Source organism: Pollicipes pollicipes, unplaced genomic scaffold (genome assembly GCF_011947565.3).
Source record: "Pollicipes pollicipes isolate AB1234 unplaced genomic scaffold, Ppol_2.1 Scaffold_3447;HRSCAF=4054_pilon_pilon_pilon, whole genome shotgun sequence".
NCBI classification, from domain to species: Eukaryota; Metazoa; Arthropoda; class Thecostraca; order Pollicipedomorpha; family Pollicipedidae; genus Pollicipes; species Pollicipes pollicipes.
The window spans coordinates 15,381,976-15,409,140 of NW_023596297.1; the positions used below are offsets into that span (position 1 = coordinate 15,381,976).

The 27,165-nt window shown below is 51.1% G+C and overlaps 1 protein-coding gene across 2 annotated transcripts in view; it reads right to left on the minus strand.

Moving 5' to 3' along the window:
• LOC119091788 (plexin-B-like) overlaps positions 1-27,165 on the minus strand; it is a 42,716-nt gene that overhangs the window by 11,193 nt on the left and 4,358 nt on the right. The window contains exon 1 of one of the 2 annotated variants that reach the window (XM_037214659.1): positions 9,508-9,655. The exons of the other annotated variant lie outside the window; for it this stretch is intronic. The gene's annotated coding sequence lies outside the window, so the exon portion shown is untranslated. Of the gene's footprint in view, positions 1-9,507; positions 9,656-27,165 lie in introns of those variants that run through there. 2 annotated transcript variants of the gene reach the window in all.

Below are 27,165 nucleotides of genomic sequence, written 5' to 3' on the forward strand. Positions count from 1 at the left end.
ATCTGGAATGTTTATGATATGGGCGTCAGACATGCTAGTGGTAAGTGATGGCGTCTCCCTCCGATGTGCAGGGGCGCAACGCATCATCGCCTGCGGAGCACACCGGTCCGCCACGCCAGCACATATCCCCACCGGGTGCTATCGGGTAATCACGGGCTGAAAGGAGCGAGCACACCGATGACCCCACCGACCCGAGGTCTGGAGAGTCTCCGCCCGGAAGCTGGCTAACAGAGCGCATATTAAAGCTGAGCATCACGGGAAGCAGTCCGGCGACACGTCCATGTCGAGGTTGCCGCAGAATCGTGGCAGTGGTCCGTAGGGGTACGGTAGTGGAATCTAAGAACCGGACGTGGGCGCTGTTCACATCTGGGACGAGCACGGAGACGCTGGCGGAAGATGAGACACATAGAGACGCTGGTCGGATCTGAGACGCACAGAGACGCTGGAGCGATCTGAGACGCACGGAGACGCTGGCGGGATCTGAGACGCGCACAGAGACGCTGGTGGGATATGAGACGTACACGGAGACGCCGGTGAGATCTGAGACGCACACGGCGACGCTGAGCCGGCGAGTGCTCCCACCGACCAGACGTCTTCGCCGACGACACCTGACGCACTGCGGGGTAGGTTGAGCCCCTATTAACAGACAGCCGAGATCTTCTTTCGTTGACCTGCAGCGGAGCGCTTGGGGCAGGATAATGGCAAAAGGTGTAGACGGCGTAAACCTGGGCAGCTACGACGATGAATATTTCAAACAAAAACGGCCCTCGCGGTATACATTGCTCCCTTTTTCAACAGACACCGATATCAGCCCCGTCATTCTTCCTACAGCGTTTCTCGTTCTCGCCGTGTTTATTTCTCTGTATATCCTGCCCAAGTTTATTTCGACAGGCGAAGTCATGCCGACGGGACCCCTGGCTACCGAGACGCTCCCGCCTGGCGTCAGACCGCAGCAACAACACCGAAAGCCGGGATCCATGGGTCGAGGGTGCGTTGTTGACGTACCAGCCCCATGGTGGCGGGGGAGGGGAGGGAGGAGGGGTTTAACGGTGGCCCCCAGGGACGATGGCATGTTAATGTCGGTCATGGGGTCCGGGTGGGCCGCGAATCTATCACTTGCTATTCAATTAGAAACTACTATGTCGGTCCGCGCGGAGAGCCGCGGCTGACTGTTTCCAACGAGCCTGCTCGTACCTCGGCCGGGCATAATAATGGTCCCTTCGAATGAATAATGACGGTGTTTGTCGGCGCCGGGGGCCTGGATTTTACGCATATTAGACGGAGATACCGACATGGCCACTAATGTGACCTCACCCAGACATCATGATAACCAGATCACCTCCACAGCTCCGGCGCCGGCGCCACATGCTGTGCCAAGCTGATGGCAGTCCAGGTTTATTTCGGATAGCTGGCGGCGGCTGAGAGAGGCACCCCTCCCTCAACTTGCCGCCGAAGTGAGCCGCCGAAGCGAGCCACCGTTCCTTCTGAATTCGCATACGTCGATGCAACTTTGCAAGCTCATAGCCAGCAATAACAGGGAACGCAAAAATAATGATAATGCGTACTTGCCCAGCGTGCTCCACGCATCTACGCGAAAAACAAATAAACAAACAAAAACAATGGCATTCTCTCCGATTCGATCTGGTTCTCTTTCGACTCCTGTCCCACAAGTCACCTCTGCTGCCTAACGCAGACACCACGTGTCAGCAGGGCAGCACGGCCTGCTCTCAGCCGGGGCAGTATGGCCGGCTCCCAGCCAGGGCGGCACGGCCGGCTCTCAGCCAGGTGAGCGCGGCGGCTCTCCAGCGGGCCAGCTATCCGTCACCATCTCCACGCGGCGGCGCTCTGCCGCGCTAGTCGGCCATTCATCCCGGTCCGGCCCAGCTGGCGGCGGTCGCAGGCCACAGGTGCCTGCCGTCTCGGGCCGGCCGCCGCCGCCGCCGCCGCGCGCCAGCAGCACGCGGCAGCGCCCGGCGCCGCCGCCGGCCGGGCCATTGTGCGCCGTCCGATCTGTCGGCCGGCACCTGCTGAGGGGCCGCGCCCGCCGCCGGCCCGCATCGATCGCCATTCAATGACATGATGGATATCTGGTGGTGATGGACGACGCAGAGATGATTTATGCACGGTATTCAAACGGGGCGTCGCGCCGCGGAGAGGCGCAGCGCGGCCCTGGGAAAAACGGCCGTCCGGGTGGGAGGTGCCCAGTTTTTACGGAGCGTGTCCGGCACACATCTCGGTCCAGTTCTAATCGGCCAGTGCCGGCTGTTGGTGCTGTCCGGCGAGCGATGGGAAGCAGATATGCCCTTTCGCCTCGGCGCCAGGAGCATGAGAGCCGTGTAATTACCCCCCCCCCCCCCTATCCCGACGCCCCCTTCCGGTGTCTTCCCACATTGCTGCAGTAGCCTACAGGGGGCAGTTTACAGCACAGTTAGACAATTACTCGGCCGAGCGGCGCGTGGGAAAGAGGCGCACTTGCCGGTCGCAGGGCGATAGGATAAGTGGGTGCGGACCGACTGTCGCCTTCGGCCCCCCGGCGCTGCGTGGTCGAACGAGGACCAATCGCTGGCTGTCCGCAAACAACACCGTGTATCACGCGGCGGGCGCGGCGGCAGTTACAGCGGCACTTGTCGGCCAGTCAATTTGCAGGACGGTTCGGTAATCTCCCGGTCAATCTCGGCCCATCCAGGGTTAATGTCGCCGGAGGGCCGCCCTGCGGGAGCAGGGACGAACGGTTCGCAGCCAGTGCTGAACCCGTTTGCTTTTTACGGTGACAACCTCGCTAGGTTCGCAGAATGACTCGGGCGCGGGCTTCCGCATCTCTGGGTTGGACATTTTCGCCCAAAAGGGCTCACACATTTTCTGACAGCATCCAGCCCAAGCTGCTAAACCAGCATTGTGGGTTTGGAAAAAATAAAGGAAGAAGGGCACCGCTGAAATGAGGCCCAACTAGATTTACAAACGAACCCGCCTACGCCTCTCGCCACAATCAATGTGTTGGACCTAATCAGAGTTCTCTTTGAAGCTCCGTTGGTTGCCTTCTTTTCTCATCTGATTTTGATAAGATAAAGACGCGAGCGAAATAACTGCGGAATCCTAGGGGCAAACATCTAACAAAAGATATTCAGTGATTAACATTCCAACCATGTATATGGCAGACACAACTTGGAAGCTCAAAACGAACCCGTTGCGGCAAAAATGGCGTACATGGGGTATGGTACCGGATGTGACAAACATAGAAAAGGAGGAAACAACGCAACACATGTGCAGCGCTTATAGCTGTATGGCTAAGAAAAGTGGGTTTGGGATCGGTAATGGTTGAACACAGTTGGAACAGTGCGAGCCGCCAGTAGGCGAGCACACGCTCCGGGCCGGATCTGGATCGGCCGGAACGCAGTGTTCTTCACACGTGGGTCCATGGCAGGCGGCCAGCGACCGGAGCGAGGTCAGGGAGGCCAGAAAGGGTCGAGGGTCCGGGCGTCAAGGAGCAGAATGACGAAAATAATGCACGTGAAGGGGAGGGAGGGAGGGAGGGGGGGAGAGAGAGAGAGAGAGAGACAGAGAGAGAAAGAGAGAGAGCGAGGGAGGGCAAGGGGAGAGAGCGTCAAAAAAGCATGTACCCAAAAATCATAAATTTATATACACATATATATATATGTATGTACATATCAGCCATTGTTCAGTCTCTGCTGTGTATGCAATGGAGAAGGTTGTTATTGAAGTGAGAGTTCGCAGCTAAGCAATGTTTTAGTTACATGTCTGTGACACGTATGAATTTGTGAGGCTGGCCGTTTTTCAGTACATGTAGCATTATTTTATTATGAGAACCGCACTTATCTGGCTCCAACTACCAACCACCTTTGAGGTTTGAATGTTATTTTGTATTTACCAAAGACATAGATATGCATGCTGTGTAGGACATAAAAGGAATCCCATGAAACAAGGTAAGTGCAAGTTAAGTAATGTTTTTCAGGGTAGCGCTGTTATCATATTTCCTTGCTTTCAATGTCTGGGTCTTTACATTATTTTGAAGTTCCTTCTGAAGAGCTGTGAGGATGTTGTTCTGCTTTGGAGAAGTTGATGTCTTTGACGAAGATTACTGTGTGTTTTGGCCCCTCTGAGAATCCGAAGTTCCCTTGCAATGAGTCAAACTTCTGGGCCTTGAAGTAAATGAGATGTGATAACCTCAACAGCAACTGTTGCTTTGAAAAACTACTAAAACAAGCAATTAGCATGTTGAAGTTATGTACCAGCATATGTGCCAGGAATTGTAACAAAGAGTTTTCATTGCTAGTTTTGAAAAAACTCAACTAAAACAATACATGACTTTGTGGCATTGTTATAGTTCTTGGCTCTGGAAAATAAATTATGGTGAAATTGAAATATTTACCAGGAATAAAAACAATGGTTGCGGCCCTGTGCCGGCTTTCTTCCCAAAAATTGTTCCGCGGGAGGAAGCAGGTTTCCAAATTTGGGTACGGGGCGGGCGCGGGCTTTGCAAATATAAAAATGTTGTAGCACTAGTGTGGGAAGACCGGGTGAGACAGGTAGACACGAGAGTGGCGGGAGGCCGAACAACACGCACGCAGAAATTAAACAAACGGGAAGAAAGGGGAAACGCGATAAAAGCGGAGAGTGGGGAGGGAGGACAGGTAGACCGAACATGAGGAAGTCCGGAAACGAAGTGGGGCAAAGAAAAGGAAGACATAAAAAACAAAGCTGAGCATGAAAAGACAAGGAAATATACAGGGCGGCACGGGGCCCAAGAACAACAGCGCGCCGGCGTGATACATCGTGGCCATGTCTCACGAAGGCCGCCTTTGAAGTTGCCGCCGGCGGAAGTCATGACGTGCCCCGGGGCTGCCCCGCCCCTGACGGACAATCACATTTCAGACCGGAACCGTGCATGCATACGTACCTGCACGGGAGGCGTGCCACCTGACTCCTCCTAATGCATGCATGCTTGCACGCTTTGCCGCATGACTGGCGAAGAAAGAAGCGTAGCGTCCAGGACATTGCTAATTTACATTTAATCAGTGACTAGAGGAAGTGACTTGTCTTTGAGCGGCGGCTTCGAACCCAGCATTTCTTTGCGGTTAGTCTGTCGAGGCTCGCAGTGCTGAAATGGGACTTTGGGTACGTCGAATGATCACTCTGCATAGTTAGCACACAGCTCAGATAGTTTTCAAATCGCAACGGGGTCGGTCCCCATTGGTGAATGTAATTTCTCTAAAATGGTCAGCCCTAACGCGCCGTGCCCCGCCGTCCCCGCTGGTGGTCGCGCTAACGCCCGTTAATGGTCGTTGGTGGACCGCGCTAACGAGGTACCGGTCATTTTTCAATGCCCTCGTGTTCCTTTCACCTGTCTCAACCCCCATGGCTCATGTGCCAGACCGCTACTGAAACTCATTAGGCGATGAATCCAGGCTTTCTGCCTCATGCGTTATATACTGAGTCTATCCAATGCATCTGTGCTGCGGGAAAGGCCACAGCAAACTTTTGCCCGTGGCTGTAGAGCAACCCATCAGCCCCGACACACGAATATGATCTGGCATCCATCTGATTTACTGGCATCCTGTAATTGCTGCTGCTACTTTAAGCCATGCATGTCACTGATAGATATTGTTCTGGTAAATATTGTGAGTTATGTATTGGATGTCCGGACTTGCACGGATTTCGGAGCTACAGATCGTTGATGGCTTTGCCTCACAGTCCCCGAGACGGTGGTTGAGTGTTCTCTGGGAAGTTCTTGCCCGAGACCCCACTGGTTACCCATCGAAGACCCAACCGTATGCAGACGCATGTTCTACAGACGCGCCCCGCGAGTGTGAGCGGGAGTAAGATTAAGAGTGAAGCACCAGCACCAGCCGGCTGCGGTCAACTACCGATGCGGCGGGGAGCACCGCGGTCTCGCGCGGAGGGAGCCGCGGGGCGGTGAAAGGGCGCGCCGCGGTCTCGCGAGAAAGGAGCCGGGGGAGGTGGAGAGGGCCGTCTTCAGCGCTGCCGCATGAGTCACAGACAATGTGAGTATTGCACAGGGGGTCACGCCCCCAGCACATGAACCGCGCTGGGCGGAGTCCAGCTATGGCCATGTAAAAACGAGAAAAAGACACTACATGCAAGGAAGTCATATGCGCTGTATTTGAATTTTGGATTAACTCTTACGGCTCTAGCTGTCTGGTCTGCAGCATTTGAATGGAGATAATCAAGCAAGTACGCAGATATAGGTGTAGACAGCGAGTTAATTGGATACGGAATAATCCAGTCTCCTTGTTTTAGGAATAATTAATGTTCACGCACACCTGATTGGTGCGGGTGCAGCTGGACTCATAAATCGAGGATTTCGGTCTATATACTCAATACGGGCACCCCCAGCAAGGTTATCGGACACTGAGATCCCTTCGCGTGGTCTGGTGCTACGAGCGTGGCGGATGCGAGGAGCACGGCAATCAATGCCCGGTCGGCGGCGGCTCCGAGCACCTCGACCCCATCCGGCCGCCTCTACGACCGGCAATCACCGGAACAAGGACACCAGTTGAGCGTAAAACGGCCAGCCAACGAGCCAACTTGCCCAAATGGCCCGAGGCGGTGCCAGCGGCGGTGCCAGGCGCCTCAGGACCGGCCGGAGGAGGCCCGCGCTCCAGTCAACCTGGTCGAGCGAGGATGGCTCGAACGAGCGCTGCATCTGAGAGCGGGCGCGAGGAGAGCCGCGAGTCTCTCCGAGACACAGCCCCAGCAGAGCATCCACCTGACGTGCTAGAGTCGTGAGTGGGCGGTCACCAGCACGACAGCGCACGTGGGCCTGTTGGCTGTCAGAATGTCATGTGGCGACCCGCTTATCCACCGTATCGCATGCGTCATGACTCGCATTAGCCCGTAATGCCAAGCAGAGGGCAAAGAGTACCCCAGCGACTCTGAAACCAGGTATATGTCAGGCATTTATTGTTAATCATGTTCGCATTTATTGTTAATAGAACGCTTGTATCATTTATAAGTTATCACTGACAAGAAAACCTGCAGCCTTTCGCAAAGCTACCACGACGACATAGACGCATATCTGGGCTTCCAGTTCCGACAGCATCCGCTGTTGTTCTGCCAGCTCCGTTTAAGAAGCCTTTGCATTGGCGGACCAACACCGAGAAAGACACTCTGAAACCGTAAAACGCAGCATGTATCACCGAGCTGGATCTGGAGGTCACGTGGTTCATGGGTAGTGGATATGCAGTTATGAGACCGTGCGCTGAACAGACGCTTCACTCAGATCGTCCTCCTCGAAGTCCGTCTCCGAACCAAATGCCTCATGCGAAGGGTGAAGCTTTCAATGCTTTCGGACAATCACCAAGAGGGCCAGTCGTGCTGCTTGGAACTATATCTGTCTTCTTGTCAATGACAGATGGCATCACGACATTTTCGCTTCATCGTCTCGCCTGGCCAGTGAACTTGATACTTGCACGGGTTCGTCTTCTGTATGACGTTGGGGATGTCACAACCCTGGATGGGTATTCCGCTTCGCCAAGCTCACAATCACGTCAAATGTTTCATTACCCGTGATATAAACTTTAGATTAGTGCTAATGAGGAATGGTCCACAGCACCGCGTCAGCTCCATACGAAAACGAGCGCAGCTTCCGTGCGCATGGTGACGGGGGAGTTACCGCATGTCCGGGTTTCAGCTTCTTCCCATGGCAGTGGCATGACGAGCATGGTCAATGCGTCCCATGACTCCAAACACTGCACCCCGTCCGGGGGCGGGGAATGGCAAACATATTAGCCGGGTTAGTTAGACTCCGTTCCGTCGTCCGAGACCACCGGAACATGCCTCGCCTCGGTGGGAGCAGGGCTTCGGGACCGACCAATCCGAATTTAACCTGATTAATATGCACCTCGTGGAGCGGCATACTCCGGCCTAGGAACGCCCCGCCGACATGCGAGGGGCGAGGGCTCTAATGACTCAGAGTCACGCTCTGCCGTGATTGAAGACGGCGCGATCTTGGAAACAACAGGCGCAGAGCAGAGGGTCGCCCCAGCGGGTTGGCGCTCCCTCGTCATGCACCTGCACGCTTTCAATAATACCGAGGGGGGGCTGCAGTGATCGGTAAAGCATTGACGACCGACGTCGTAATAGCGATATGTCGTCGGCGTCCGCTGGAGGTGCCGGTTAGCAGCTCACTGCATGGTGAAGTTCGTCACCTCGACGATGACGATTAGGCTATCGATAAAGTCTATACAAAGCCATCGATCTCCGAGTTGGTGGTGGTATTGAATATCTAGTGGAGATAGAAGCTGATGTGTTGTGCAATAAACCAGCATCAGCTATCTGAATGAAGAATGTGGTCCTTGAGTAGCACTGTGATTTCAGTTGTTTAATTTTGTTCCCCTTCTAAATCAACCGTCGTTCTTAAACCATGATTCATTAGCAGTCAACACGGGTGTTAACGAAGGTTTTACTCATTTCTTCTAGTCCAGCAAACACCAGTTTGTATCACGCTTAATTACATAAAATATCCCCCTAATTCATCGGACGTCTATCACGTGGGCCAATGGGGCCCTTTCCACATCCATATCGCAATCAACAGACTTCAGAAATAGCGGGATAAACTTTATCAGGACCAAAAACATAATCTTCAAATCTGTACATTCATCGCACATATTACAATGCATCGCGGAATCACAGCGCGCTGAGCAGTAGCAAGCAAGTACACCTCAACAAGCAGCATTGCCACACCATGTCATTTGACATGCGACCAGGAGCGTGACATGGTGTCGCACCAGCCTCGGGTCACTTCAGCCTTGTCCTCGGCCTTCAATTTCCTTCGCAGGCATTCAAGCTCGGTAAAAAATCAAATCCGTTGCGAAGTCCTGACTGGATTGGCGGCAAGGGACTTCAAGGCGGTAAGGCGGAAGGCGGTAAGACTTCATACTAAGTATCATCAAGAGATGAAGGGAAGCTTCACCCTCGACCTCGGGTTGTAATGGCCGATGTTGCGAGAGGTAATCGTTGTTTTAATTGAAATAATTGTATCATTATATTACATAGCTCACGCTAACAAACCTCACTAATGCAGATATAATACAATCGGAAATAAATTTACTTGGAGGCGCGCAAAACAGGGACAAACCGATCAAACGAGACAAGTCTCGACACGACCAGAAAAGCCAGCTTCGCGATCACCAAGCGTCTTTGCTTGGCGTATTTTGAGTTGGAAGGCAACCTTTAAAGCGGTCGTCACTATCGCCAGCATTAACTGACATGTGTTGATAGTGCTGTTTGGATGATCGGACTCATTTGGATTCACATGGCAAAACAAAACTTTTACTTGGAGGCGGGCGAAAGGTCTTTCAGATGTCGTGACTCACAACCAATGCCTGGCAAAGCAAACCCAGCCCGGATCGATCCAAATATTGCCGTGGCACGAAGCGCTTGCGTAGGTGTGAACGTACAGGTCGACCCGCGTGCACCGCAAACGTTGATCAGAAACCCACCAGCAATGAGCACCCGGCGCCAACTCACCTGAACGCAAACCAATCCCCCCTGTCGCCTCTCACTGCCCCCGCGCTCAGAGCCCTGACCGCGCGACGCGCCTGCACGTGCGCCGTCGGCACCAGTGGTTCACACGGCACGTGATCCCGCGCGCGCACGTGGCGCACCTCCCCTCTCCACGGTCGACTCCAGACTGGCGGGCCGGCCGGCGCACGGGCGGCCGGCACCCGGCGGCCGCCGGCCAGCCGCTAAAGCTCATGCACCCGGCCACCAGACGTTAAGCGCGACCGTAATGACATTGGGAGGCCGGCACGCCGCCGTGAACCGATTGAAATATGACAGGCAAATAGAGGATAAATGCAGAGTGCTCAGGTGGCTTCCTGTTCGCTGTTATTTGGTTTCGGAAATTTGAGAGACTGGTCTGCATTCATCCAGTTATGTTGTGGTCGGTTGTTGTGGTCTGGATATGTCATCATAAATTTGCCTATAAATTGCGCTGTTGGTCACATTCACTGTCACGGTCGCTGCTCAAAAACTAGCGCCTCATGCTTTGCTAAACGAAAATAGAACATGTCGTGGAGGCAGGGCAATATGGCAGCCATGGCCTGTGATACAAAGATAGATCGCTTTCATATTCTCACGCGGTAAGTCACAAGACAGTGCTATCATATCATTACATACCTGATACAAAGATAGATCGCTTCCATATTCTCACACGGTAAATCCATCACATAACAGTACTATCATATCATTGATAATAACAATGTAAAGATGCCTTATTCGATTGACGCATGCCACGACCGCAGGAACGAAAATGTAGCCTAGCACTTTTTGGTTACCGTAACCCCCACAAAGTTCAGAACTGCCAAACCGAACGCTGCTGGAGCATCAGTTTTCTTTTCTGTTCTCACTGCTTCCAACTGTTTGGCCTCGTGGAAATACCTGTTGGCTCCCCACAGCGCCCGGCCGCGTGCAGTCATACTGACAAATACAGAGGCGCATTCTGTGCTGTAGAAAGCGGTCCTGCACTGCCTTTGCTGTTTTCTGACAGCCGTGTTTCCACATCGGCTTTTTCCTCTGCTTCTCTTGCTTATCTTGCTCCTTTTTGTCTCTTTGTCCCGTTGCTTCCAGTTAACTTTTACTTGCTTCTCTCCGTGTGCCCACGTAAGGCACAAGTCCATAGAGTTGAGGGTGTCTTCTGGGATGCATGTTGCGCCCGCGCTCACCGCACTTGGACTGTCTCTGAAGATTCGAATAACAAAGGTGCGTCGCCGCATAGAAAACCGACACGGTACAAAGACGAAACATTTTCGTCGAAAGATAACTGCTGAGAGATTTTCTCCGTAGTTAACCACACCGAGTTTCTGGAAACTGCTGGCATTACGACCACGCACACTTCAGAATCAGCATAAAGCAGGAGCCTAGCATAGCGTCCTACATCTCCGGCCATCTTAAAGGTCGCTGCATTAATGCCGTCGGCAGAGCAATGCGCATGGTTTCTGCCGATTTGGAAGTGATTGTGTCGGCTAAGCCTACGCTACCTTAACAAGTGGCCCCTCGCGGCGTGCACCGAAGTCATCCATTATTCAAGACACCGAGGAACAGTGGCGCACCATTTGCCGGGATTTAAATCAATATTCAAACATGGGTGCCAGAGAGCAAGTCCATCTTTGTCGCGGGACTGTCGCCACTGTCGATCTGCCAACACCGTCTCTGTCGGCGTGGCGCTCTCGTCGCTCCTAATAAAACGCACCGTATACGGGCACCATGACGGCGAGTTCGAAAGGCAGCCGTCGCCTCGCAATGGCCAGCTTTTCCAAACATGGCCAACGGTGTGTTTGAAGGATGGCCGCGAAAGACGGCGTGACAAGCGCGTGTGCCGAATCCCCTTGCTCTCTGAGGTCGAGCCGGTCGTCTGAACGCTCAGCTATGGTCTTTCGATTAATCCTGGCACCGTACAGGACGGTGGCCGCGAGCCGCTGCTGGGGGCACGGTTGAACCACCGGGAGGCACGGCTTTTTGTGCCGGCGTTTTGGGATCCACGCCGAAATTGTGTGGCCTTCAGGGGTGGGCGTAGCTAATTATGGGCATGTGGGGAGGAGGAATAACCGGATTACGGGGGGCCTGGCTAAAGATTGTTTAATGGTCCGCAGGCATTTGCCTCTAACCATGCCCACCCGGTGCCCACCTTCATAAGTGAGGACAGCGGTACACGATGAGGGCATTCACCTGCAGCGCAATCCCATCCATACTCCCGATGTCCACGAACAGGTGATCCCATCAACCGTCATTTCATGTCTGGCGTTAAAGCTTTTCCAAGGGCAGATGGAACTGTTCTGACGATGCTTTGAGAACAACCACTTGTCACGAATTTATGTCGGCTATGAAAACAATGACTACACCGCAGGATTGAAGAAGGCTGCACTTGTACGCAGCCGGTCGCGTCCTAAAACATACAGCAGGGATCTATACACGCTAATCATATGCCTGCAAGTGGCAACCGAAGCACTGGTAACCAAAACCGTCCATAAACTTTTACCAAAGCAAAGAAACCTTTCCCGAGGACACTGCAGGAAACATGCCCTCCGTAAGTTTGCCCGAGCATACAGCATACAGCCGTTTGCAGCTGTCTACGTGGCTTACCCGCGATTCCAGGCTGTTTTTATGCATGGGGAACTTGCCAGTGCACCATCCTGCTAAATTGATACCCTGCAGCTGAGCTGCCCCGACACTCTGCCGGGACCGGGGGCGGCAGGTACCGTGACGCATATTAATTCAATTATGCACCCCCCAATTATGTACGATCCAAATGAGACGATCCCAGTGCACCATGACGTCAGCAAGTGGTATTTTCCACAGATCCTGCCGCGCTCAAACCACTCAAGCTTTGTCCCCGCTGCCCGGGGGCCAGCGGCAACCGAGGTAGCATCACCGCCGACCATCATACCCCGCCCACTGTGACCCGAGGCCGGCGGCGCGTTTCCCGGGTGGTTGCGCAGACGCCGCTGGCAAATTTAATCACGGGCTTCGGGGGCGCAAAAAATGGCACGGCGGCGGCTTCAAACGCCCACCCCCCCGCCGTCGTTACGTACGCGGGACGATTTATGGGCGGGCGCGGAGGCTGGGCGGATGGCGTCCCGCCCGGGGGGCGGCGCCGTCATGCGCGGCGGTGCGGCGTGTGGCGCGGGGGCCCCGCCACCTGGCCCACGGCCCGGCGCCGTCCGAACACTGCTGGCCTGTGGCATACGACCGGGCATCCGGGACAACGAGGCGCTTGTGGTGAAAACGGCGCGGTAATGGTCCGTTTTGGGGACGGTAACCCGATCGGGTTCGTCATCAGAGTTTGGCCACGCACAGGGCTGGCCAGACGGAGAAGCAATCAAGAGAGGGAAAACTGTGGTGACTGATGGCATCGGACGCAGCCCTTGTTGCGTCCGACCGTGCGACAGACCAGCTCCAGTGGGCGAGGAGAGCAGCGCGCTCGGGGCCGACCCAAGCCGACCCAGTGGCACGCTCCGAACCCCAGAGGCCATCCTGAATCGAGGGGCAGAAGCCACGAAGCCTGGGGACGACCCTTGGCACAGTGTGCTCGTGCGCTGGCCGTTGTCCTAGTGATCCCGATGGCAGAGCCACCTGCCCCTAATGACACGACCAGAGCACGCTGATTGGCACTGGCACGGTGCCTTCCTCCCATCCGTAGGCAGATGTCGCATTGAGAACGTTCGGAGTAAGGGAAAGTTGGCAACGGAAAAGAAATGTCTGACTCAGTGACAAGTCCTTAATCAGTTGTTAGCATGCCATTTGTCTTATAAAACAGATTAGGAAGAGGCTCACATTTATAACAGCGTTTTGAACTGAAATAGCATAAACTGGAGCTGAGGCTTCGGGGACTTTCAACGCTGACGCAATCATCCAAAAGATCTTCTTCTTGACGTAGATATTGATTTTATGGTTGCAAGATACAGACTTTGCCCTAGCGAACTATGGAGCGGACTATGACTAGGCTATGGGGCGAACTATGTTAGCCCGGCGTATCACACCATAAGTGGCAGGAGTTCCTTTCTCTATGCTTTTGCGGGCCCGGGCCGCGCATTCATTTCACGATTAAGGTTGGGCTTATGGCAACGCACGGAATGTACATCCTAAATGCAAGTGTAAAATCCAGTCGGTGCCGGCAAACATTTGGGGATGTGACGTTGGGAGCGAGAGGTAACGACGATTCGTTTCATTGACTTTGCTACCGTTCGTTGACCTTTCGAAAGTCAGCAATCAATCCATGCCGATGTTTTAAAGTTATGCTGAATATGTCATAAGATCGCCTAATGCTGTTTTTGTGGTGCGCATTAGCTCACAACGCTTAAGGGCTCGCACACCAGCGCATTCGTTTGAGTAGGCGTTTTGTCTAACTGAAATGATCATTATCCCGATTCTCTCTCGGCACTTTTATTCCGAGACAGGCTTCTTAACCTAAAGCACTATCTGCAGCTAAAGCAAAAACAGTCGACTAATTGCATCATAGCTGCAAGATAATGTCAAGGCAAGGGAAACCTTTGTTTCAAACGTTTTATCGAAACGCCTCAGTTAGCGAGGACCCAACTGAACCCATCAGCTTAACAATGCGGTGGGATCAAGCGTATAAGTTGCCTTTCGAGCTTATGACTCAGCTGATAGCAAGTTTGTTTGCAAAGCTGAACGGTTGTTCTCTGAGCTTTGAAGCCGTATACTGTCATAAGTAACATATGTCAATAAGCCATAAAAACTTGGACAACATTACGCAAGTCGTCGATGTCATTGCTTTTCGCCACTTCTCCGCCAAACAAGCGCCAGAATCGTGTTGTTTTCGGTAACCGAGATGCATACCATCAAACAACTTTTTAAGAACTAAGAGAAGCAACTTTTTGACGTTATGTTGCGTCTTGGCACTCCACAGCTCGTAAAAGGGAGTTCAGGGCGAAAGTAATAGAAAGCGCATGTAACAGCAGCATAAACATGCAGTGGGTTCCCGTAACTTATAATAGATGCATAAACTCATGTTCCAGCTAACAAAACGTATCGTAATTTCTTGTAGAAATCCCTCTTGACACGGCGGACATCTACGTAGTATGTAATTCAGCATGGACCCTGTCAGGCGATTTCTGGAGCATCAGTCCAATCTATGACTGCTTTCCCTTTTCTGAACAACTTTCTCCCATCTGACGGACGTTCTTTGGCGTTCCCTTTCGGTCCATTCTTTGTGCCACCAAAGCTAATGTTCGCCTTGTCATGTAATTTCAATTAAGGCAGAGTGGGTCATGCAGCAAACTTCTTCTTTGTGGCTTCAATGCACGTAACGTTGCGGCAATATTTCCCTTTTATTGGGCGCCCCTCTTTCTAACGAGAACTTTCTCTGTAAGCCGGGCGGTAATCTGGAATGTGTTCGCCTTAGTGCGGGGTGTACTGTAGCCGTGCACCACAGGGTGTTAACCGTTACTGGTATAAAGCCCTAGCAACGTTTTGCTCCGCACCACTGCGCTGGAGGGGGCCGACGACATAATGCAAAATTGACAATTTTTGAGACATTCGCTTTTTGTTGGGGCTGAAAGTTTATTTTTAAACTAAGAGTGTTCTCCTTGTTGGGCTCGACGGATCTTCGAGGGATCTTCCCATGCAGATCAAACTTTCCTACGTAGCTGTTCAGATTTACGTTTTATATATGAACACGCCTGCGATCCCCCAAAAGCAGCTTGTCAATCCAAAACAACGTAGTGTGGCGGTACAGCTAACCATTTGGCTAGTTCACCCTACGTCAAAGCGAAACCTTGTGTAAAAATATATTTGCGTAACGAACCAAGGCCAGCCGTAAAAAAAATTGGCTTTTGTAGAGTCTGGATTACTTCGACGCTTAGCAAACTAACCTCCCAAACAAGCCGTTTGATAAAAGCCGATTCCTTCCATACCCCCGAAGCAATTCGCAATCTGCCTCGTTAGGGTCCTGTTCCGTCCCACCTCCCACGTTGAAGCACAGAACAGACCCCTTGGCGGGCGTGCAATATCTCCCGGTCGGACCTGTTTGTTTTCAACGGTGGAAAATGATTCTGGCAGTGCCAAAACAGCTGTCAATAGCGATCCGCTGTAGATCGATATACGGCCGGAGCGCGGCGTCATCGGGACGTCTTGCGGCACACAGCCGCGCTGCTGCGGCTGCCTGGGCGCAGTCCACCGGTCATCACCCGTCGCCGGGTGCCCGTCCGTCGCGCCTGTTCGTCGCGAGCTCACTGGAGAGTGTTGGAGCTCGCAGCGCAGCGCCAGCGCCAGCGCCCTGGAGGTGATATCGGACCGCCAGCGGGTCCTAATGGCGACCATTTCCGACGACAGGACAACAACACATCATGCTGGAAACGGCGCGGAAGCGTCGTAACGCCCTCCCAATGGCCGCTCGTAAGAGCCCACTTCAAAATGAACGGCGTGCGACGATTGAAAAAAGACCTTGTCGGCGCCGCATCGCTCGTTCCCTTTCAGCCAAACTAAACAGAAATGTACCGAAGCGCTCGGTGTGTTTTATGGCAAGGTGACGTGGGATTTGCTAGGCGCCGGCGTAGACGCAGGGGCGTCTGTCGTTTTCATATTTGCAGTTTGAAAGGCGTTTTTAAGACAGCGAGTCTTTGTACATTTTGTTCGCACATCGCAAAATAGTTTACTTACTTCTTTTAACAGGGGTGGATCAGAATGGTAAGTTCTGGGGCTCCAAACCAAACTGCAGCTACTCCACTACTCCTGTAAATGCGTTCCAGTACTATGGAGGGTTATGGGCATGGTTACCCTAAGCGCCATTATGCAACAGTTCACCGAAGTTTGCCATCCCATTAATCACGGTTGCAAGAACTGGATCACTGTTCTCGATTCAATCATGAAATCACCACGCTGTCATTATTATCCGCCGTTAACTCAGTACAAACAAAATAAACTCGGGTGTAAAAAACGGAACCCAGCCAAGAGGCGTCCCACAGTCATTTAAATGACTCCTCCTTCAGTGATACTCATATCATTCGTGGGGTTTTCGGGCGTTCTTGGGCGTTCCATAACTAGCCTCAAATAGCAGCTCTTAATCCATGTCTCGCGAGACGTCTTCCTTTCCCTCTTTCGCACATCATCGTTAGATGAGGCCGATATTAGGGTCATCGTTTTGCAGAAGATGTGAAGGTGCCGAGTTCAAAGCTCTTCCAGTTATATCCGTGCCCTTGGATCATCGAAGTTGATTGCAATGTATACATAAATGCCTGCAGACATGCATGCCTGCCTGCGTACCTCGGTGTTTCTCGCCAGCAAGGGGGTCCAAATGGTGTTCAGTACAGCAACAACCATGCAAAAGCCATTCAACTTTTGCAAAAACAGCATACTAGCAGATTGGTCACTTATTTAGGGTTGACAAATCCGCCAAAAGTTTACACCTGTTTATAATCCATACCCATCAATCTTTACCTGTCTTCCCCCATATATTTGTATTATGATGGAAAACAGAAACCCCTATGGACCAACAAAACCAGCTTGCTAGTAAATCTTACCCTCTTTTTCCAAAATCCACAATGCCAAAAACACCCAACCCTCGCCTACCACGTTACATATTGCACATATAACATCCCATAACGTGCGTCGTCTTGGCCGCTTTTCAATTCGTGTGGCTGGCTCGCTATACAAGACCGTAGTGTTGCTGGGTGTAGTTGTCCCTGTCGTCATAGCAACGTTAATAATTTGATAATTGATGGCGACATAAATCAACTTGTGTGGCGGTCCCTAAGCGCAAAATTAAATCAAATGCTACAAAAAACGAAGGAAGTCCAGAGTTAATCTGCCGAGGCGTAATGAGATGACGTATGACAATTCTGGACGGGAGAGGCGGACCTCAAGAAGGATTGGAAAGACAGTATTCTGACTTAATGTGAGCCGTCTCACAGTGGAAGGGTTTTCCATAGTCAGTTTGAGAAGTGTTTCAGATTTGGTGGTAGTCTCCTTGGGCTAGAGCAGTTACTCTACTCAGCATGGCTTTCTCTGATGATTAGCACTTTCTGGCCTTTATGAGGCATACCGCAGTTACTTCGATATCGCCTAGATATGGTTATATTATTTGGTATGCCTGCCTAGCGTACTAATTTATTAATTACCGTACCAATTTATGTTTCACGCGTGACAGTACAACTCACAACGGTTACATCCAAGTTCGCAAAGGTTGATGTTTTGTCAGTCAACCGCGGCTGGGCTTGTAAAGATGGCCGGGTCCAGTTTCGCACAGCATCATCTGTCATCTGGCTCTAGTGTGCGAGCAAGAAACACAAGTACAAACACGCCCAGCCCTCCAGCACTGGCCATTAGCGTAAATCAAGACGGTCATGCCGATCGAGGGCGGGGGAGGCGTGCCTCGCGCTGGGCTAAACAGCACACTCATTTAGCGTTGAAACCGCTGTGCAGCTGACTCAAGCCCCAAATTACGCGGAAAAGATGTTAATGACTTTACAAATTGAAACAGATGATCTCGGACGGACAATGGGCAGCTGGTGAGAGTGGGCTCCGTAACTGACGGGGCAGGGGGCTGCACGTGCTCGTCACACCCCCGGCCAGGCCCGGCCAGGCTCAGGCGCGGCTTTCCACAACCAGGCTCTGAACGGACCGATGTGAACGGAAACGCCACTGCGTTGGCTGTGGCAGCTTTAGGTCAACTTCGAAAACGTACAGCCCTGACTTATTTGGATCACATGTTGTTTTGATCTTATGGGTTCGTATATCATCTTGCAGCCCCCTCCTATTGGTCATCAACGGTCGGGTGGGAAACGGCCGTCAGTGATATACGCTGCTACTACGGTTCGGGTCACTGATAGATAGTATGCGATGTTTTCAAATACCTTGTCATCACACCAGCCTGATACGAGCAGCCCCAGTGCCTACCATGCTGCCCCAACATACATCTACATCCTGTTTCGTGTTGTAAACGAAATTCATGTAAAAGCATCAATCTTTGCTATCAGCAGATGGAAAGGAAAGCAAACCAGCAAAAGCTGCTCACGGTCCACTGGCAAGCGATACTTCACCTATAAATCCCTGCATTTACCAAGCCACCGGGCTCGTTGTTGCACCGAGCGGAGAGCACCGCCTCCGGACACTTCATTCGGACAGGCTCCATCCGCCCCCATGCATCACCCGAAAAGCTTCCCACCCTCGCCCCACCCAAACCATTTAAACGTTCATTCGCCCACTGAATAGGCAGTAATTGGTGCATAACTCACTGAACAATGACGCTGTGGTGCTGCCCGTACGCCACACTTAATGCATCACCGGTGTTTTGTCAACATCTTCCGTAACGGGGTAACCACGCACCGCATCAGTAACATTCAGAGCAAGGTGATGGTGATGGGAGATGGGAGAAGACGCACGCAGTATCTATCATTATCATCACCATCATCGTCTGGCACTGTAGGCTGAAATACCATTGGCGTGCCGAAATACAGATCATGTACCAAAATATCCGCTGAGCAGTCTGCTCACCTTTTTCAGAAGATTTTGAAGCGATGGTGCGCTTCAGTCATGCTTCCCGAAGCATTAGCCTGCATAATCAGGCTCTACCTGCACCGGGCGATGTGAGGCAATTTAAGGTAGCTCGCAGCTTGCAGCCACATCGTTTTAATCGCTCTCTTCCAGGCGGGTGGCCTTCTGTCGACCGAAGATAGAAAGCCGCGCTCTGTCTGGTGTAGGCATGAGTGTTGCACGTTTTGCGTGATATACACGTGCTCGCGTGTACCGCACCTGCGACTGGCGCTATTCACCAACGGTGAAGCCCGTCCATCGCTAAAAGCTGCTGATCACAAGCGGTAAAGCCTGCTCATCGCCGAGCGGTGGTGATCACCAGTGGCGAAGCCTGTCCATCGCTGAGCGGTGCTGAAACACCAACGGTGAAGCCTGTTCATCGCCAAGAGCTGTTGATCACCAGCGTTAAAGCCCGTTTACCGCTGAGCGGTGATGATCACCAGTGCTGAAGCCTTCCATCGTCGAGCGATGGTGATGACCAGTGGTAAAGCCTGTTCACTGCTGAGCGGTGATGATCACGGGCGGTGAAGCCTGTCCATCGTCGAGAGATGGTGATAACCAGCGGTAAAGCCTGTTCACCGTTGAGTGGTGATAATTGCCGGCGGTGAAGCCTGTCCATCGTCGAGCGATGGTGATAACCAGCGGTAAAGTCTGTCCATCTCCAAGCCTCAGCTGTACCGCTACGCACTCCGCTTGGATGGTGGACTGGTCGCCCGCATCGCCCGCAGGTGAGACGGTCGCCCGCATCGTGCATGTGCGTATGTGGAATAGGCTCTTTCACATAACGAAATTTGTTTGATTCAGCCGGAATAGGTGATGTCCCACGATGTTGTGCTTTCCTACCCCAACGTGCGCGTATACCCACGATGCTGCATTGCTTTGGCGGCTACTCTGATAGACAGACATTCAGGTAGACAGAATGGGCATCCACATGGACGGCGTTGTGCTGGCTCGGAACGCAGCTCCTCCAGCGGGCCTCGCCTGGGCAAAACGGACATGTGGCTGCCTGCCACCAGATGGCCAGGTGACGGCCAAACACCGATGAAACATAATCGTCGGCCTTTCATAGACATGAATGGGTAGTCGTGAGATTGAATGGATTGGATATAGATTTGAAAGCAGGAGAGGTAATGTTACCTTTTAGCCGATGGAAATCTGAAACTTTGCTTACCCTCGCCTGACGATGCCATTTTTACGCTCTCACCCGCGAGGGAAGGCACGACAGACCCCCCCCCCCCCCCCCACACACCATTTACTTTTGAACCAGAAGAGATAACCATCGGGATGAAACCAGCCTGTTGCTCGTTGCCTAAGCTACTTAAGGTATCTATTTTGTTTTAGTTCACGCGGCCACTCCCCGGGACGTGCTAATATCCTTCAGAAGGCCGTATCGGAAATGAAGCGAACTGCTCTCGCCGGTTTTATTTGCAAAGCTTAAAGACAAAGGTAAATTTGTTCGGACCAAGTTTTCTATACCGTCTTCCGGTTCTGGAAATGTTTGGTTTTGGGGTTTTGATTAAGTGAGTAACCTCTCAGGTCCCAAAAAGAACACCACATCTGACGTGTTTACTGGAGTGCATGATAGGCCTACTACTTGAAGCTGCCGCACCGGTTGACGGAGAAAAAAGACAAATACAGTGCTCATCGTCTAAATGTGATCTAAGTTAAGCAAAACCTTCTTCCTTTTGGTCAAGTTTATACCTCTGAGGTTAAACTAGGCCGTTAGGTTAACGCAAGCGTGCTGTGGCTAAACACTGCATATATGTATGGTACAGTCACCAGCGTAATTTCAATTTTCTGAAGCTATTTCAGCCAGGGGTTGTTCACATTTGACCTCTGACAGGTGAAGGGCAAACTTGCTTGTGAAGCCAGATATTTACTCTGCCTATAATGTTGTCACATGATAATCAGCCACGTTATGACTACGCCATTGTTACGACACTTCACGACCACATACAGCATTCGGCGTAATGTGACGAAGTTTTTTGTTCGAATAACATGAAAGTACACGAAAGGCCTGTTTCAAAAGCGATTTTGGAGATTCTGATAAAGTATGATCACATTTTTCGATGGGATAAGATAACGTCAGATATGATGGAGCATATACCGTATAATTATTTAATCACAATGCAGATGTTATGACAAGCAGGGCATCGCTGAACAAGCGCACTTGAGTTGCACTAGACACACTTCGCAACTGCAAGTACAATTCATGGGCGTTAACCCAAATGCTGCATGCAGGCACTAGTGATTAAAGGTCATGACATTTTTGACCTTGGAAGGAAAGTGTAACTTGCAATGCAACTACTCGTAAGCAGCTAGTTGTTAAATGAACATTCGCGAATGCTGCGGTTTTTGCATCGACCAACAAGCTACACCTGGCATTTACGACGTTTTACATTATTCAACACAGCCTTTCTTTGACCTGGGAAGTTCACTACAATTGGTCGCACGATGTTCGACAAAATAACGTTTAGTGGTGCATTGTAATAAAAGATTTCTGCAGGCGTGGGCGCATGAATTCCGTATAAAAGAGCCACTGGCATGCTGTGTAACTTAGCATGACCCCTGATGGCCTGACCCTGCACCCTCAGGCAAAATTTTGCCCGTCATCACTGACGTCAAAATCATTTATATTTCCTAAAACAAACAGGAGAAACATCTTAAAAAGCCAATAAGCGAAGTGTATTGCAATTTTACGAGAACCTTGACTCACGACAATCACAAAAGACTCATTCGTCACGACATACTATTACAATGTGCTGACAGATTGACAGGAAGGGTGGACAATGTCATTTAGACAGGTAGTGCAAATATCGGTATGATATCTGTAATGGCTTCCAAATTACTCAAGAAAACCTGGAGGAGGGACCTGTCAGGCCTCGCCCTTCGCCGTAGGAGTGTTGAGGCCGGACTTCTGCCTGATTCAGCTTCGGCAGAATCGGCTTCGACCCAGCTCACCCTCATCATAGGAGGTTTGATTCAGACTGATTCCGAGCAGCACAGTACAACGTTGATTCGAATTTGATTTCGATCTAAGGTGAAGTGACTTGAAGGGAATGTTCCACATTTGAAAATGTCGCGGCAAGCATCAGATATGATCGAAGAAGTTCACTTCTACTTTTGGTATGTTTTTATGTGCAAAAGACTTGACGCAAGGTCGCTTGTTAATTGATGCCCGTGAAAAACGGCAAGCCTCATTAATGTTAAACTAGTGGAAGTGCCCAAATGCCTATAACGCCGTTTGTGATCGCGACTTGCATTTAACAAAACTGGAAGGGTGCTGACGGGTGTCCGTTGGTGAGACATCTCCTGCTAACGTGCTAACTAAAAAGAAAAGCGTACTGTAGGCACGAATAACTCAAACGGCCTATGATTTTCTTGACCTTGAACACATTTGATCATTGAGGAGGCTTTGTTTGACGTGTCTATGATGACATCATACGTCTCAGGATGACTTCAAATTAGGCGGCGTGAAAATAGTCTGCACAAGGTTCGCGTACGCCTAGCTCAGGAAACGGGAGGATTTGAAATTATGTAAAGGCGTTATTGTGAATTGCGGGGAATGATCTTCAAAATGCATTATTTGAACTTCAAAACCCCATACTGAAGGTGGGACAGCCCCTTTAATGTGGAAGTCCACTCTTATATAAATCGGTTTATGTTCGGTATCGATCACAAATCTACTTATGATGAAGCACAAATATGCTGAAGGCAAGGATATCGAGAAATCATAGGATAGTTTTAGTTTTTAATCCAGAGGAAGCCTATCGCGCATGTCTCACCAGCAATGACTGTCACATGCTTTACAGCCAGCGAAGCATGCCCACGAGACCTTCCTTAAGAGGTCATCAGGCATTGGCATTAAAGAACATCCAATATCTTTATCGTATTCCTCACGACCCTTCTGGAAGCAACCAATGAATCCATCTCATTGTTCACAGCGTACGTAGTTCTCTGAGGCATTCTCTTTCCAAACTGTATCCACAGTCCGCCGATGTCATGCTGCGTTTTCCTTGCCCGAGGAGCTGAACAAATATCTGTAATGACTCGATATAACTCAAGAGCTGCTATCAAGCGAGATAAGCGCACTGACCATTCCGACCACTGATTAGCTTTGTTTGGCCTTTTGCGAAGCCACGGGCAGCGCCCAGCACCGCTGACGAGGCGGCAATGTACGGATAGGCGCAACGCGCATACTGCAAAAACGACGCGTTGCATCACATTATCCAGGATTGCAGGCATGGTTCAACCGCGAGAGGAAGGCCCATAGCATGATGATCTAAGCTGCCGACTCATGAGAAATTCGGATGCTGTTCGCAATCCCGCCATATCCCAGTTCCAAAACACATCATCTGGCGTGGGAAATTCACGTCACGTCGCGCGCGCATTCACAAATCTGGCCTTCCTTCACCAGGAAACGAAATCTTCAGATCCATCCCAGCCCCAGAGATCCAACGCGCCCCCGACCACGTCCAGCACAAACTGGGAAAGGGCTGCATCGCGTCAGCCGCGTGGCGCCGCAGCTGGCCGGGACTCATCGCTGGGCCGCGCAACGGTTTACAATAAGCGGGCACCAGCAGGTAACGAGGGGGAGCCAGCGCCGGGCAAGCACACTTGCCGGCGCTGGCTCACAGCGCCGGGCAAGCACACTTGCGCGGGCGCGGGGAATGGGCAGTGTGGCGACCTCGGATGGATTTAGAGGACTGTGTTTAGTGACGGCGGGCGGAGCATCATGACGCTTGGGACACGCGCCCCTGCGCGGTCTGCTCCGGCTGGGGTGTCCTTAGTGCGGATATGATGTGCGTCCAGGATGGGTAATGGTGATGGTCACCAAGAATGGCGGGAAAAAATGGCGGTTATGCAGCTGCGCCTTGGGGAGCGCCGTAGATGCTAATGGTTCATTGGCTACATGGGTCCGTCCATTGACCCCGCGACCCAGCGGCAGCGAAACAACAACACCCCTCTCCGAGTTTCTCGAATAAATTCGCAACCGTTGCATTGCAGCTCACCAAATTACCACATGGCCTGTCAGTTGGTTCAATTCACACGATATTAAAAAACACATAAGTGTTGTGTTAAGTCAAAGGGTTCAAGGCTTCGAGCCTCAAGGCTTGTGCCGTCCATTTGTAATATATGATCTGGTTAAACTAGCACCTGTCAAAGCAAGTGGGAACAATAGGTCACATGAGCTGGAAGAGAGAAAAAAAATCAAATGAGCTGACCCAACCTTGGCTTGGCTCACAAATAATGACCTTGATCTTTGACCAGTGTTGATGATGTAGTATGATTCTGAAGGGAACAAATATGTTCGTTCCTTTGGAGCTATTAGCAAAGCTCTGCAATTGATGCCATGAGCCTAAGTCGTTTAGACAGTGTGGTGGTCTTCGAGACATTTTGCGTGATCTGTGACGTCACCCGTGATGTTACGGATATCAGCTGGACAACATTTCTGGGCCACATCGACCAGTGCTATCAATCGCCACTTAAATCCTTTGATCCGATGATATGCTAAGACAGTAGCTGCCCTGAAACCCTTCACACAGTCGTGGTTGGTAAAATACCCTGGGTGGTGCCGCTTTAATGAGTAAATTGGACTATTCCATGCGTGTCTGATCCACCAGACAAAAACCCAGCGCTCTGCAGATTCGCTGGAACGTCAAGATAGCGGACGGTGGTTGCCTGCGATTGAATGGAAACGGCCGTGCTTGGCGCGGCATCAAATTTTCTTGATGTAAATGTGATTTTTATTCAACATGGTCTGCCAATTTGCAGCGAAGAATGTGTGAACCTCATGGACGCTACGGGTCAAATACGACAGGATAAGCTCACCAACCGTCGACTTCGACAACGTCCGCGCACCACGAAGAACGACCAAGCACAAGATGAGCTGTTTTGGTCCCGAGAAATGTATCAATGATGGATGAGAATGTTAAGAGAGATTAATCGCGGGTGACACGCAGCTGTCAACTGATGATTTAGAAACAGTAGCGGGATAAAGGCTGGTAGACATAACTCTTCCATTCAACTAGCCTGAACTATGCTTGGTGCCTGCGCTCTTTGCCTGAGATTACTTCAAAAAGTGCTCATTGGGTTGCATAGTATCTTTAACTCATTACATGAAACTATCTGACAAGATTATCCATGAATACTAATCGTGTAGGAAAGAGTTTTGGGCTCACATCGGCTTCTGGCAAGGGCTGAAGACCCGTGATGGCTCACGTAAAACGCGTCACTTTTGTGGCCGTCAGGAGGATATTTGCTGCTTGTTGGTCTCCTTCACGACGGCCGTCAGGGTATAAAACAGCACTACCATGCTGCCATTGAATATGAATGACGCTAGGCGTTGTGCCATATTGCCTGCCCAAGGGACAATAGGGCACGAAAGGCCTCCATTGTACTGAGAATCTCCTCAGAACTGTTTTTCTTCTCGTAATAGCCTGAGAAGAAAAATATCGTGCAGAAAAAAGTTCCCTGAATCAATTTATTTGAACGTTCTGAATCTGTCGTGAAAAGGCTGTAGGGCAGTGAGAGCAGGACATCACGATGCTCTCGAGCGATTACAGCTCACTAGAGCTCAATAGTTGAAAATTCAACAACGCCGGCGCTTTTTTGTGGCGCAGTGGCGACAGCTATTTTGGGAAGATGGCACAATGTTCGAAGGTTTATTGACAGACGGTTACGTAAACCTCCGCAGGCATGGTTTGTGGTCCGGCGAGAACGAATCGTACGTGTGATTGGCTGCAGTGATTTAAGGTATTTTCTTGATGAAAATGCACCGACATTCCACTAATCCACAGCCGAACTAGATCCACAGAACAGTGACAACTCTGTCAGAATATACCTCGCAATCTACCCTGCAGAAGAAAATAAGCCACTAAAGCCATAAGCCGCGGTCCGGGTTCTGGTATATGGATGCGGCTGTTGCAGGTACGTGAGCAAATGTGTGCATGATATAGATAAGAAAAACAAAGTGGGCTGTGATTGTCTGTAGTTTTTGTACCGTTTTAGATCTTTCAGAGCTGGAGGTTTGAGTGGTTGCGTAACTGTTTGTGATACACGTTTACCCTCATTTTAATCCGTTCATGCAGCATGAAAACTTTATCCAACCAAAATTTGATCGAAGTATATGTTTGCAAAACTCTTAGCAATTTTCTTCCCGGAAAAGTCAACCACACTCGTGTCAACAAGACACCTGTATCAAAACCACTTCCATAACATTTTTAACACTTAGCATATGAACTGGGGCACTAGCGCTCACAATGAAACGCGCCGTACAAAACAAAAAACGTAACAAGCCAAACGCCATGCATATATGCGAACACCACACAACACCAGTCAGCTCAAATGTCACAGCATGCTCATGTTTATAATGAACATTCTGTGGGTATGCCAAAATATTACAGATATACAGTCACGCGTTCGTCTCTCAGGACAAGGCATGTAACGAGCGACCCACCAATGCGTGACGTCACATTCTCGGATGTGGTTTCCGTTGGGCAGAGAGCGTTTGGCACACAATAGAGGGCGTGCGGCGACGACAGCGGCGATCCCAGCATCCATCACGTGCTGTATTCAATCAAGATCGTATCGACAGAGCGATGTTGTAAAACATCGCGCAGTCAGCGAAATACGCCCAGCGGTGGGGGAGCGCACCCGACAGATAAATGATTAAGCGCGTCCCACCCATGGAGAATCGGCGGCTCCGGCAGGATATGGTCTCCCGCTGCTCTTTCCCCCTCTCCCCTCTTTCTTCTCTGCTCCTCTGGTACGATTGGTCGCCTTTAGGGCAACCTGCTCGCTGTTTGATTTGGGCTTGCCAGGACAGCAAGAGTATGGATTAATTGGCATCTGTGACGCAACTTGACATTGAAATGAAACATGTGAGACTTCCTTAGACAACATAAAAGAGGGAGAAGATGTAGTAGAGGGAGAGAGAAAGAAGAGAGAGAGAGAGAGAGAGAGAGAGAGAGAGAGAGAGAGAGAGAGAGAGAGAGAGAGAGAGAGAGAGAGAGAGAGAGGAGAGAGAGAGAGAGAGAGAGAGAGGAAGAGAGGAAGAGAGAGCGAGAGAAGAAAGAGGAGAGAGGGGGGAGAGAGTGGGGAAGTGGGGGGGGAGAGAGAAAGAGGGAGGGAGGA